This window comes from Plectrocnemia conspersa, unplaced genomic scaffold (assembly GCF_051122295.1).
Source record: "Plectrocnemia conspersa isolate PC_06_02 unplaced genomic scaffold, ASM5112229v1 ptg000014l, whole genome shotgun sequence".
Classification (NCBI taxonomy): domain Eukaryota; kingdom Metazoa; phylum Arthropoda; class Insecta; order Trichoptera; family Polycentropodidae; genus Plectrocnemia; species Plectrocnemia conspersa.
Window position 1 is genome coordinate 6884598 of NW_028277178.1, and position 14534 is coordinate 6899131.

Sequence of the window (14534 nt, forward strand, 5' to 3'; positions counted from 1 at the left end):
AATTTCTTGAATAAATAATAAGTCCGATTTATCTATTCATAATATTTAGCTGATAATTAGCTGTGTTTTCTTTGCTGCTCAGTGTTGCCATATAGTGAATTTCCAGTCCAGGTCAAAAGTAATAAAATCGTACCGTCGCGGTGAAAACACTAGACTAATAAGCGACATTTTTTTTGTTTTTTAAATTTCTAATGAAATCTCCTGGGTACGTCTTTAATAGTGAAACCACTGTGTTCTGAATTTCAAAAGTCTGCATTGCCATAGATGGTTTTCAGATTTTCTTAAAATTATTGTGTGTTCTAAATATGATGATTGCTTTCGTGTTTTTGTTTGGTGAACCACTATTATTTGAGAGTCACTTTCTACTAGGCAATTATGGAATATCTTTCTCAGCTTAGACTATTTCTGCAGATATGCGAATGAACTAGAAAGCTGTCAAAAGTCTTGACAAGGTTAAGCACATTATTCATACAAAAACTCCTTAATGCAATATCCTTGCTTTTAATAATCTGCAAAGAACACACTAGTTTATATCAGAATTAAAAAAACGGCGTATTAATCACTGTTTATTGAGACTTGTATCAAATAGAGCCACATCTTTAAACCAAATCTTAACGAATCGCACCCACAACTACCTTTATGTTAACTATATTCTAAGATCAATAAGAGTAAATTGGAGTAGTATAAAATATTGGTCGCAATATGTCAAATCTTTAAGCAAATCAAAACATAGCCATGCTCATTCAATTAATGTAATCTGCTATCTGAGGGTCTTAAACATCCGCCATACTACCAGTGATTTTCACATCTTTAATTTTCTCAAAGAAGTTATAAGACGAAAAAGTGTTAGGTCTGACAAAGCAGTTTAGCGTACGGTGCACAAGTGACTGCGCGCTTGAACAATTTTTTTTTTCTTGAGGTACCCATGCATTTTCAAAGCGTTAAAAAACTTGTATTGAACCCATAGAGACTACGTAAAATAATAACATTATAGTTTACGAAAAATATCTATAACATTTATATTGTACATACAGCTTTAATTTTTAAGCTTCTATGATACCACAATTACAAAAAGATATAAATCAAAGAAAACTAGTTTACGTATTACACAGCAGATTAGTTATAGATGAAAACTTACATATGTATATTTCTGTAAATAGTACAGGTACTTGTAGTGTTTACTAATGTTTACTAATGAGGTATCGCATTTTTTTTAAATAGTCTAAGGTTTGAATCTCATATAGAGCATAGTGTTTTGCGAACATGTTTCAATCATATTTTTTAGTGTGTTCAAGTTCACTAATAACTGAAACCAATATTATAAAGTCATCCATGATCTGTTAAAGATGGTGAGATGAGATAAACAATAATGAAAATTTAAAATTAAATTATCGGCGGAATAAATAATCAATCTTTGGGGCAGCTGTAAGTGGTCGCCAGATCCGGATTAGGGGTTCCGCGGTCCCCGGGCTACGAGTACTTTTCGGGTCTCTCTCGTTAGCCAGGCGGAATTTCAGCGCGCAGGGAAAAAATTCGACCGTGATTAATGTGTTTTAAGTGTACATATTCGGGAGCAAAAAACAATTTGCGTTCGTGGCCGTACGAGAGAAAGTTTGATGCCTAAAAAGCGTATTGTGTGACCGCGACGGCCTACATGTCAAAAATCGGCTTAAATATAATTATGCGTACAGTAGCTATACCTATATAAAAGTTTTCTTCTTTGTGTTAAACATTCTTACAACTTTAAAAAAAGCTTTGGGAAAAACTTTTAAAAACATTGTCGATTAAAAAAATCAACGGTAAACTTTTACCATTTTACTTATTTTTAATATTTGCTTTTGCAATACAAAATAATCATATCTCATTAATTAAAATTAAAAGATAAATATTATTACTATAAATAATCAATACAATAGTTATGTGTTATGCAACAATATTATTTATTCAGATTTTTTAATAAAGCGGTGCTGAACGATTATGGAATAAATTTACCGATGGGGTAAATTTAACCATGTCCCGCTCAGTACGATAGGTGAAAATACTGTAAGCATATTTGGTAAAAAATAACAGGTTGTAATCAAAATAAGAAAATTACAAATAAATTGTATCGTGATAAAGATACCATAATTTTAAAATCATATGAATTAAATAGTACTATTTTTATGTCAGTGTAAAAACTACCTTACAAATAATATAAGATTGTAGTGTGGTATAAAATAATATTTTTTGATTGTTTTTTCATTTTTTCATAACGTAGTTATAAACAAAATTAAGTTTTTTTGCTCTAGGATCCATAAATATTATCAGCATCTTCGATACAGCTTATATCAGAAGATAAATATTGCGGATTCATGTCCTAACTTTTCATCTCATCATGATAAAAATTACCTTTTAACGAATTTAAACGTTACCAAATTTGCAGCTAATTCTTAAAGAATAAAATTTTGCATTTCAATTGCATTATAATCAAGCACAAATCTGCAAGAATGTCTTTCTCTTCTCTTTTCTATATATTCAATAAGTAATATTAAAAACATATTTAAAGACATAGGTTCGAATTCTATTCGGATCTTTTAAGCTTTAAAAGTTCAATACGCTAAAATAACGTAAATTTGTATCATTAGGATAAGTCAATCCATCCTTATGAATAGCTACAAGTAAGCATTATTAAACCAGACAAAAAGTCTGAGAATCTATGATATCTATATTTAATTATTTTATTTATTTATTTAGCTTAATATAATAACAATTTTATTATCAAATATTAGTAAAAATAAAGTTTTATGTTTAATATAATTTATAATTATAAGATATATACGCATTTCATTAATAAAAATTTGAGTCTGCTGGCGTGGCTAGAACACGCGGCTTCTGGATTATTAGTCTGAAACAATATGGATTGCGCTATTCCGATCTTTATATATTATATGATATTAAATATTAAATATTTTTATTTGTAATCAGTTATCAAAGGTGTCTCTTTAATATTTTATTATACTGTTCTACTATGCAGTGACAAAGCTTATCTGGTATATTTAATTTTTTCACCTCTCAGTATGTTTTTAAAGTAATTTTTCGCTAATATATCTTTGTTGTGTTTTAGATAAATGCGTATTTTATTATTTTAAAATTTTATCGTATACTGAAAAATAAAAACTGGCACGAGAAAATTTTCTTGAAGAACTAAGGTTCGAATTGTATATCGTATCAATTTTTTTATTATTTGAATAAATATCATAGATTTCACCCCTCAGCTATAAGCGTATTACCAGCATAGTATATCAGTGACTTATATTCCATACACCTGGGCTCAAATTTCATAGAGATCCTTGTATTTAAAAATAAATATCGTGTCTGGAAGATCAGAATTACTAATTATTATATAGTTTTAATTTCAATAAATTATTACGAATTGTTTTTTCCAAGATTTTCGGGAAGATATCATGATGAAAAATTTTAATCAAAAAAGGTCGTTTATATTAGATGTAAAATATCTATAATAATAAATTATTTCTAAAAAACTATCTCATTCATTAGGTAAGCGAACTCAAAAATTCTTATATTTTTTCGTTCTTCCAGAAAAACGAAAACTTCTCTCATGAATTGCTTTAACACTCTCTAAAGAACTTAATATTAGATATATTTTTACTAGCAAACTAAACTATCATTTAACAGTCGTAAAACGTATTAAAGAAAAGTGATGTAAATTATATTTTTTAACTTACAAGACTTAAATGAAAAATACACTTTCACTGTAATAGTTGTTAAATGTCCATTTTTATTAAAACACAAACCTAACCTAACCTAACCTAACCCTAACAAATTAAACAAACCTAACTTGCTATAATTAAACACTAAATACAATTATTAAACTTTTCAAGTGGAGTTAATTATTTTATGGTAAGTTAACTTGAGCTTAATAGACGTTATAGAGCAGTATACAATTTCACTAGCGCCTATCAGTTAATATATTTTCGCTTATAGAAATATATCTATTTGTATAAATGTTAAAAGAATCAATTTACTTAAAAATATATTTACACTAGTTAAATATAACTTCACTAAAAAATATATATTCACTGTAACATATTAATTATTGTACGTCACATTATTCGGCACAAATGTTATAATATTTTTTTTTAATAACAATTATTAGGTATTGTAAAAACGCCTATTAAGAAATATTTTAAGAATCAATGACAAGTTTATATAAAATAAATTATTTTACGGTATCATTTTTAATTATAATGTGATTAAACAGCTTTATCCGGTTTTTATTCCTCACTGCTATGGATTATCTTTTTAACGACTTTTTATTTATTGTTTTATTTTTAGAGTTGGATGTATTGATCATCATAAATTAGTATGGGAAAAATACATATGCCAATTACACATTTAAATAATTTAATGTGTATTGTATAATTTACCATTAATAAATTAAAAAATAAAAATACATTGTACAGTATATTTTAATATTTTTGTAAAATATATAATTTTTCAAATAAATTGCCCTTATTCAGTATACTATTATACTACTTTAGAATTACTTCAGTTCTTTAGATAGCTCAGTTTAAAATTTATATAGCAAAAAATGTTGCTTTTTCATATTATATTGTATTTTATAACAAGCTATAAAATAATTCTAATTAAATGACAAAAATTGATGTTTATTTGTAAAATAATAAATAAATATACTATATACAACTATGACTATGAAATACCTCTCTGTTTACTTGACCTATTTACCCACTTTACTGCAGTCGAAAATTTTATATCCATAAAATATCATAAAATCTTGTAATGGAAATCGTTTTATGATAATTCACATACATACATATATGTTTATTTAAATTTATAAAAATAATATTGAAATTTTAAAAATAATAAATCTTAGAAACCCAACTATTTTTAAATCACAATAACATAATATATAGTACAAAATAATATTTCAATAAATTAAATATTGTTTTCCAATCAAACTTATAATTACTATTATTACATATTATCAACATTTTTTACTAACAAAAAAAGTTGAGTTTAAGAATCAGTAAAAAAACTTCAAGCTTTTTGTGACTGTTTTACTTTAATTTATTATACACACTTAATTAGTCAAAACAAAGTGATTTTTATATTATTATTATATATATATATTATCACTATAAATATATTTTAATATAAATGATAATACATATAAAATATTTGTTTTTAAAAAGTATCAACTATTACTAGACAGTTTTCTTTTTAAAGTTAATATAATATTGTATTTTAAATAATGCAAAAAAATTAGCTATGCTTACGAATATTATAATTAAAATCAAATGTGCTTAATTTTATTAAAACTATTTGTTTACAAATATGTTAAATGAATCTATTAAAATGACAATTATTGTTTTTATTTTTATATGAAATTGCAAAATATATTATTAGCTTGCTTTATACATAATTAATACATATTTATTATTCTTGATTTAGGTTAATCGTAAAAAATCTAGAGTTAAAAAACATATTTTTATAAATAAACAAAGGCCAGTCATGCATAAAATTTATATTTGAATTTTCAGCGGCATTTAAAATGTTAATATTTATATACTTTTACATTTCGCCATTTAAAGTAAATTCTAAGAGACAGTGTCACAAATAAAATACGTTATTATTCAGGAAAATAATTGCCTCTAAATGAAACCTGGTGACAAAAAAGCAGAAATAAGCAAACATCGCATATTTGCACAATTCAAGCACATTTCACAGCCAGTACATTTTTAGAACCTGGTAAAAAATGTCGTAGACTATTAACAAACATATATTTACTATGATTTTTTATCATGTATGTAACTAAGTTTGTAAAAATATATTACAAACCAAATTTCATTCACAGACTGCATTATTTTTTATTTTTACATTCCGACATTCGACGGAAATGCCGAATTACAACGTCACATAAAAAGTTATTATTCATAACTATATTATTAAGTATGATATTAAACATATATGTATATGTTTAATGAAATAAAAAATGATCCGAATGAGATGTGGAAAACAATAAAAAAAAGAATTAATCCCACTCAGAGAAACGACATAATAAATATGGTGATTCCTGGAAATATATATAAAGATCCTCATATGATAGTAAAAAAAATACATACTACATTGAGATTATATAAAAGATTGTGATAAATTAAAATAATTAAAAGTTTGATGTAAAATTTGAAAAACTTAAAACAGTATCTTTAGAAAAAAGACATAATATAATTTATAAATTAAAATTAAAAAAATTATTGCTGAATTGGATGTAAATATAATTAAAGAAACATGGAAAATACTAGGAACTAAATAACATTATTTAATAAATAAAACATTATACGAAAGAAAAATACTTAATAATTTTAAGATTGCTACTTATACATGTATTTAAAAAATGAAACGAATTACCATGTTGCCTTGTAATGTAGTATTCAAACAATTACAAGTAGTAAGCAAACAATTAAAGGATTTCATTATTTCTCAAAACATCCTATATGAACAACAATAGGGATTCAGAGAAAAACATTCCACTGAGACTGCATTACAAGTAATTATAAATAATTTGTTGTTGGCCAAGGATACGAATAATATAATTCAAGCAATTTTATTGGATTTCAAGAGAGCTTTTTAAATAATAATGTTAAAGAAATTAGAGATTAAATATATAAATGAAATACTTTTAATAATTATTTAAAAATAGAAAGCAAAAATATAAAATTATGCTTATTCCAAAGATAAAATAATATCTCACGGTGGACCTCAAGGGTCCAAATTAGGAACACTGCTGTTTTTAATATATATTATTGATATATTTCAAAATATAAAAAATGTTAAATACATCTGTTTGTGAACGACAATTAAAATTATTGAATAGGTAAAATTGGCAAGGAAGTTGTAGATAATTAAAAAATTTAATTTAGTAAAATAGAAATATAGTTATAAAATAATATACTTGCACTAAATAAAAAAATACTAATGTTTATTTATTAAAAAGATATAACAGATAATAATATAAGAATAGTTATTGATAAATCTATTAAAGAAATGGTTGAAAATTAAAGATAAAAATAGAATTTCAATCAACATTATAATTACATATTAAAGAAAATTAGTAGAAAAATAGGAATAATATTTAGGATGAGAACATAAAAAATATAATTTACACTAGTGTTATATTACACTAGTTTTATATTGTGCAACAATATTATATATTAAAAAAATAGATAAAAAGATGATTGCAAAATAGGACAATGAGAAAAAGTTTTAAATTAAAACAGATTTACTAGTTGTAGAAGTATGATTGATAGATTTGTATGATTTAATGTCAAAGAAATATTGCAGAAAAATGTCTTAGTATTTAATAAAAAATAAAGATTAACATAAATTTAATTGAAATTGCTACATTTTAATGATCGGGTATAAGAAAACGAGTACTGCCAGGGGATTAATGTATAGAGGTATGAATTTGTATAATAATAAATAATCTCCAAAAATAAAAATGTAGCTATTTTTCTCAATGGAATAAAAAACATATTCAAGCATTAAGAAATAAATTTTAACATTAAAGACTTTGCTTATATGTTTAGTTAAATTGAATTTGTTTAGTGTATAAAAAATTAGCAATATTAAGAAAGTAAAATAATTTGTATATGTTATGTTTGTTCATAGTATTTCTGTTCATTTCATCGCGTGAAGTCAAATTTTAAGCAGCAAAATTATATCTTCAAATATATTTACACACATAATAACTTAATCGGGCAGTGCACGCGAAAAGGGTTTTAATAAATTTCCTTGAGAGCAAATATACTGTTTTGCATACGCACAATAAAATATTACAATAACAGTACCTTTGTATGTTGGAAATTTAAGCGCAAGCACAATCGTCGGGATTGCTGTTATTAATTTGTTTAGCTGCAATAAATCATGTTTGGGCACCGGTCTACCGCCTTGGTGGAATTCCAGCGGAAAATTTTTGATTTTCCAACGTCGGCCCTGACACCCTTTCCTCCACCACTGTACCCTCCCTAAAGCTTCGGCCGAGTGGCCTAATGAATACGAATGGCTCGACTGGCGAGAGCTTAAAAGCACCCGACGGACCGACGTCTACACACAATTGAACGGGTTATGCTTCATTTTTAATAATTAATAAACGAGAGCTTACACACGTACGCTCATCTACGCTCACGACAAATCGTTAACTTTAGATTAGCAACCGTATGCTTTAGTTTACACCTGCCGAGGGCTCATCGCTTAGTATGCCACTTGAGCAATGCATATTTACTTGTCAGATTACTCGGCCGAGTACTACTATTAACGTTCAAATAGGGCGAGTACTCGGCCGAGTACTTAAATGTAAAGTAGCTATTATTTAATATATAACTAGCTACATATATAACTAGTAAAAATAAATATTCTTCCAATTAACCTATTCAGCAATATCTTATTTATTATTTACTACTTTTTAAACATTTGTCTATTTATTTTCATAATTAATCTTGCAGATTTTTATGCTAGAACCACTCATAATTATTGCATCAAAATTATTTGTTAAAAAAATATAAAATTATTTCTTTTTTTACGCAGCAAACATTAAATCAGTTAATGTGTATTAAAAGTTCCAAAGCAAATCGCACCAAAATCGTTAGACCGTACTTTAACAATAAAAGTATTTGAGAGAATAAAATTCAAATGTTCACAATTTAGATTATACATGTTAAAATGTCTTATTATGTATGAATTAGGTAATAATAAACGAACTGGTTTTGTTCTAAAGCATCTGCATAAGTTAAATGATCAAGTACTAGAATAAATTCTAGATTTTTTGCTATTATACGATGTATTATAACACTCCATTTATAACTTTTGCCAAAACTTCAGTTAATACTAATCATACATAACTTAACCACAAAAATATACCTTCGCTTTCGACATGGATTAACAAGAGCTAAGCCAAACGTGCATAAGCCTTAAAAGTCAAAGAAAACTTTTAGTCACCCATTACAAAAAATGGTTCAGCAATATTTCAAGTTGTTGTGATTATTTTTTTATTAAAAAACACGCAAATACATTTATCCTAAAACAAACAAACTTTATACGATATTAGTATTAACAATTTATTTTCTCAGTATTTTTTTGATTTGCAACTGAAACAAAAATAACGTTTTTAAAGAAATAAACCTGTTTTAAATTTATTTTTCTTATTTTATTTAAAACTATTTTCTAAGTCTCTCATTTAATACGAAAATAATATTTGTTATACTCAGAAGAGATTTTTATTGAGTTTGATTTAGCGATTTTATGGCACTGATTGTCAAACTTTCAAATCAATGGTATACTATAATTTTTAAATCGTAACAAAATCCCGTCTGAAAAAAATAATTTAGTACGGCAATCTTTTGGTTTAAAAGTCAAAGTTCTATTCTGGTCCATGATCATATTAATCAACGCTAATGTAACGATTCAATGCGGTCTAATTGTCTAATACCAATATTAGTGCACATTTTATACGAAAGGGCACCGACCTTCTTTTTTGTCCACGATATTTATGCAAGTGCTTTTGGCTTTCTGAATGAATACTGTTGATTGTACTGTTTTATGCTATACGACAATATCATTTATTAACGCAGACGAGAAAAACATATATTCTTAAAAACTTTGGGTTTTTTTATTTTTCACCTGATAGTTGTTTAATAAAGAAAATTACTCACATAGCTTTAAAAATTGAAATAATATTCTTAAAAATTAATATTATCTTACAATAAATATCTGAGGATATATAGAAATTGCGCTGCCCCAAAATTTACACTGTTTTCTAATAAGCTACTATTTTTATTCAGAAAAATAGTGTTGCTTAGTAGCCTGCGTAACGCTTAAATTATATGATTTTAATACATCGCAAAGATTTAAGTATTTCAGATATTTAAGCTTTTAGCATTGCAGCACAATTTTTAATTTTTACTAATAAATTAAGATTATTTTACGTTTGTTTGTATGTAAATGTTTAATACTAACTCATTCAAAGTTTTTAGTATACTATTTTCAACGTAATTTACTTTATAGAATACTTAACTTTACGTTTGTGGGTATTATTTGCACACGCTCAAGCACACATCAAAACAGAGTATTCTCCACTGCTTCTCAACCTTATTTGTATGTTATATATTACTTTTATTAAAATTATTATTATTAAAGTTTTTAAAAGTTTTTCTCTAGCTTTTAATTTTGTGGCCATCCTGTAAATATTTAATGAAAAGCTAATTAATAACTGAAAATACATTAGTGATTATTCAATTAATAGTTAACATTTTTTTATACTATCAAATATTAAAGATTATCTTTATACAATTTGACTGTATATTATAAATAAATAATTTATGAATTTAATTTTTACGTACATTATTACATGATATTCAGATAGTAGTAATATTTAGTTACGGTTACTATATTTTACAAACATGGTAACCATATGTAATAATGTACTATTTATAAAAGAGATATAAAATAAGATATTCTTGTTACAGTAATGAGCTAATATAAAAAAAACATATTTTCCAGAATTGCTTAATAGTAAATATATAATTTAACATATTGTATATATGAATTTAAAAATTCTAAGATTATATAAAAATCTAAAGTAGCTAATTCTGTAAGATTAAGACAGCTGTATTAAATATGATTCATTATCAGATCATGTATGTAAAATCCTTGGTATGAGCGTGTTAGGTGCAACATCCTACTTGGGCTGTCTCAAGCAATAGCCATGGTGAGACAAAACATCTCTGGTATATCTAACCTTTCAAAAGACTAGGTGCGTAATTTGAAATTCGCTTCGCATATTTAAAACAATAACTCTGTAATTGCTATTTATTTTATTTATTTAGAATTAAATCATTTCCTCTTTAGTTAGCTTTTCAGAGCATCGTTCGAAAAATTGAGACGTGCTCTCTGAAGATTCTTTAGTACTAAGCATCCTTCAGCGTAAATTACTACCTAGTGGTCTCCTAAATAAATATTTTTTTTTTGAGATTGATTATATTGTAAGAAGAGAAGCCTATACAAATAGAAAAGAATGCAATTATATTAGTCATGTTATTGTTTACCTTTACCTCCAATAGATGCTTAAGAAAATATAAACATTTGTGGTAACCATCCGATTATTACAAAGGATACAAATAATAATTCTTGCGTATACACCTGTATACGTTACGATTTCTCATTACTGTTCGAATATTCGTATGTGTTATCGTTTATTATAATTTTATATAATAATAATGCTTTTGCATGACTGATTTGATGTGGGCATAAACGCAGGTTCATAGAATGTAAGGGAATTTTGCCCGAGTGCTTTATTAAAATTCATAAATTTATAAATAATAAAAAATGTGTTTAAGGTTTTTGAATTCAACCTTTTCAACTCTCAAAGATCAATCGAGCTGCTATCCTGGACGCCCTGCCAATTTATTAAAGCATATTTATTAGATTTTTATAATAAAGTAAAAATAATAAACGAGCGCACAGATGACGAATCTCCAGACGCGCTCCGGCCCCGGGCAAGTTTAATTAATTTAATTTGAAAGCTCTCGCCTCACGCGCCGCCGAAATTTTCTTCTTGAAAATTGGATTGAGCGGCCCTGTGTGAAATGAAAATAAATATGTGAAAATATTATTTTATCGATTGCCGAAGACGTGATGCAAATGGCAATGTCGCCCTGAGAGCAAAAAGACGCTACGCGTATGTCTAATAATAATACTTTGTTACGTATTCATGACGCAAATTATATTTAAATTACGGTGATCCGGTAAGAATATTTCTTTCACTCCGTATCTATCCCTTTTGGTTGATCTTTATATGTTTGAGGGGAAAAGTTGGCAAATTTAAATTCACTCGTCTTCCAAATACGTATTTTTCTTTTCATTCAATAAATTAACTGAATCGCTGGTATCAATAGCGGTCTATGTAACAAAATATAACTTTTGCGAAAAGTAAAGTTTGATTTATTTGATAACCTTTATTTTTTAAAAACAACTTAAGAATCAACATAGTTAAGATAATTAAATTCATACCATTTTACTCTAAAATGTCTTGTTTTGAATTTAAAAGAAAATTATAATTATTGTTATATTTAAAAAGCATATTTAATTTGCATAATAATGTCGATTAGGATTTAAAATTATACATAATTTTATATTTAATTCATTTAAAGATAATATTTGACACTATTGAATTTATATTATTTGTGTTAACGTAAGGCGCCACGTAAATTGTGCTACAAAACTATTTTTTACGGTACCTCCAGTTTTGTTATTAAAGAATAATCAAGGTGAGAGTCTTATGTTCTATTTTATTTTAAGCGCCTTTTTTTCTAGTTTTAAATCTAATTTATCTATTTAAATTAGCAATTTTATGTCTGTTTACATGTTGACAATAATTTTGGTTCGATCTTAAAATAAAACAGAACACAAATAGACAACTTGTTAACAAGATTTTAAAAATTAAAAAAAAATCAAATACACAGCAAAACTTTTATCAAAACATATTTACAACTGTCTTGATCCTAACTGTTTTTATTTTATCTCTTTTTTCTCTCCGCAATTGAGTGCAACATTTCTACATATCCGACTCGCATATGGAAGATCTTCAGTTCTCGCAATATATATATTAAAATAGTCGCGTACCGCTGGATGGTTAAATCTTTTCGGAGGAATGTTGACTTTGAGGCATATACTGACGGTATCTTCAAAGCTGATTTATTCCATGATACAATATTTTTGTCGCTTTGTGTTCATGGAATTGTAACTATACGATAAATTTTCATGGAAGGCTTAGAATTTTTATAATATCTCACACATATACAATTTAACTGAAATTGTTTCAATCTAACACACAATTACATTACTTCAATATACATTCAATTTTTACTGGGTTGTTTACCATATTTTAACTGCTGTCGCTCCGTAGAACTCTGAGTTTTTTAGCATACTTTTTCCATTACAATCAGTAGTGATAAATCGTTTGTTTATCCCACAATGTGTTCCTGAAAAGACTTAGTTTTAAACTGAATAGGTAAAATATTTTTCATAAGATACCATACATTTTCATTAGAAAACTATTTTGAAAAAACATTATCTTCAATATAAATATACATAATATTACAAAATAAATAATAAATTAAAGTCATGTCACCAACAAACGAGTCACTTAAGCGAGACGAAATTAACGACCGTTCCTTATTATGTATGTGTGCCATTTTCTTCTCTCGTATTATGTACATTATAATATAATATACACATACAACGTATTCACAGAACGAATTAAATATAAAAAAGAAGTATTAAAGATTTAAGCGCTCGCGCGCTATGAATGCATTAACAAAATTAATTTGTGATATAAAAAAATAAATACACTTTATGGTTAATTACGTTCGTATTTTCTCAATTCACAAACAGACCTTTCTTTGTAAAAGACGTTCATTCATTTACTCTGAATGACAAACGAAGCGATCCGATCAAATCGGATGGCAAATTGTTTAATTAAAACCACAATGCCGAATGAGTTTCTAATTATTATAGTATGTATGTGAGTGTGTATTTTTGTGTATTTCTCGGATGATTTTCTTTATTTGCATAAGCCCTAGAAAGCCTATGCCTAAAAATCAATGTTTATGAGTCCTACGCAAGTTGTGGATAAAATGCGTAGGCGTCGTAGAGGCCTTGGCTTGCGATCGCAGAGCCATACCTGGAGAGTAAATATTTTGATAATTTAGCAAAGACTTGAATCAATTTTCCGAGTTTTCCGAAGAAGGGGTGCAAAATATGTTTTACTGAATGACAACAGATCAACAAGCAATGGCCTTGAATAATTAGTAATATTTAAATTTAACGTTTGAGGAGATAATATTAACTGAAAAATGACACTCGAATATTTATATAATATATTAAGTGAATAATGCTAAAAATATTATACTAACATTATTTAAATTGAAAGACTTATAAAATGTTGTCCTGAGACATCTATGAGTGGGTACCAAAATAGTTCAGTCAGTAGATTTATAATAAATGTATTATGTAGCGCAATATAAGTAAAATATACATAATAAATTTGCTATAATTAAACTAAATTTATATATAATACAAATGGTTAATTCAAAATAATATTGATATTATTTTAATTAATTATTGTAGTGACGAGACATCTATGAGCAAGTATTATAATAGTTTAGTGCGTATATTTGTAATAAATATATTTGGTAAAACAGTTAACTGCAAAATATTATTAATAGTTAAATATTTAACGGTAATATTTCAGTAAAAATAATTTAGCAGTAATAAGTCAATTAGTTTTGTTATAAATTTATTTAGTAGAGCAGTAACTACAAAATATCAATAATGCATTTTGGTAAATTTATTAATGGAATTTATTATGGATTATAATTAATAACCAAATATGTATGTTATAAGTTTAAAATTTTAAGAAATGGCTGACACATTTAACCAATATTTAACTGTAATATTTT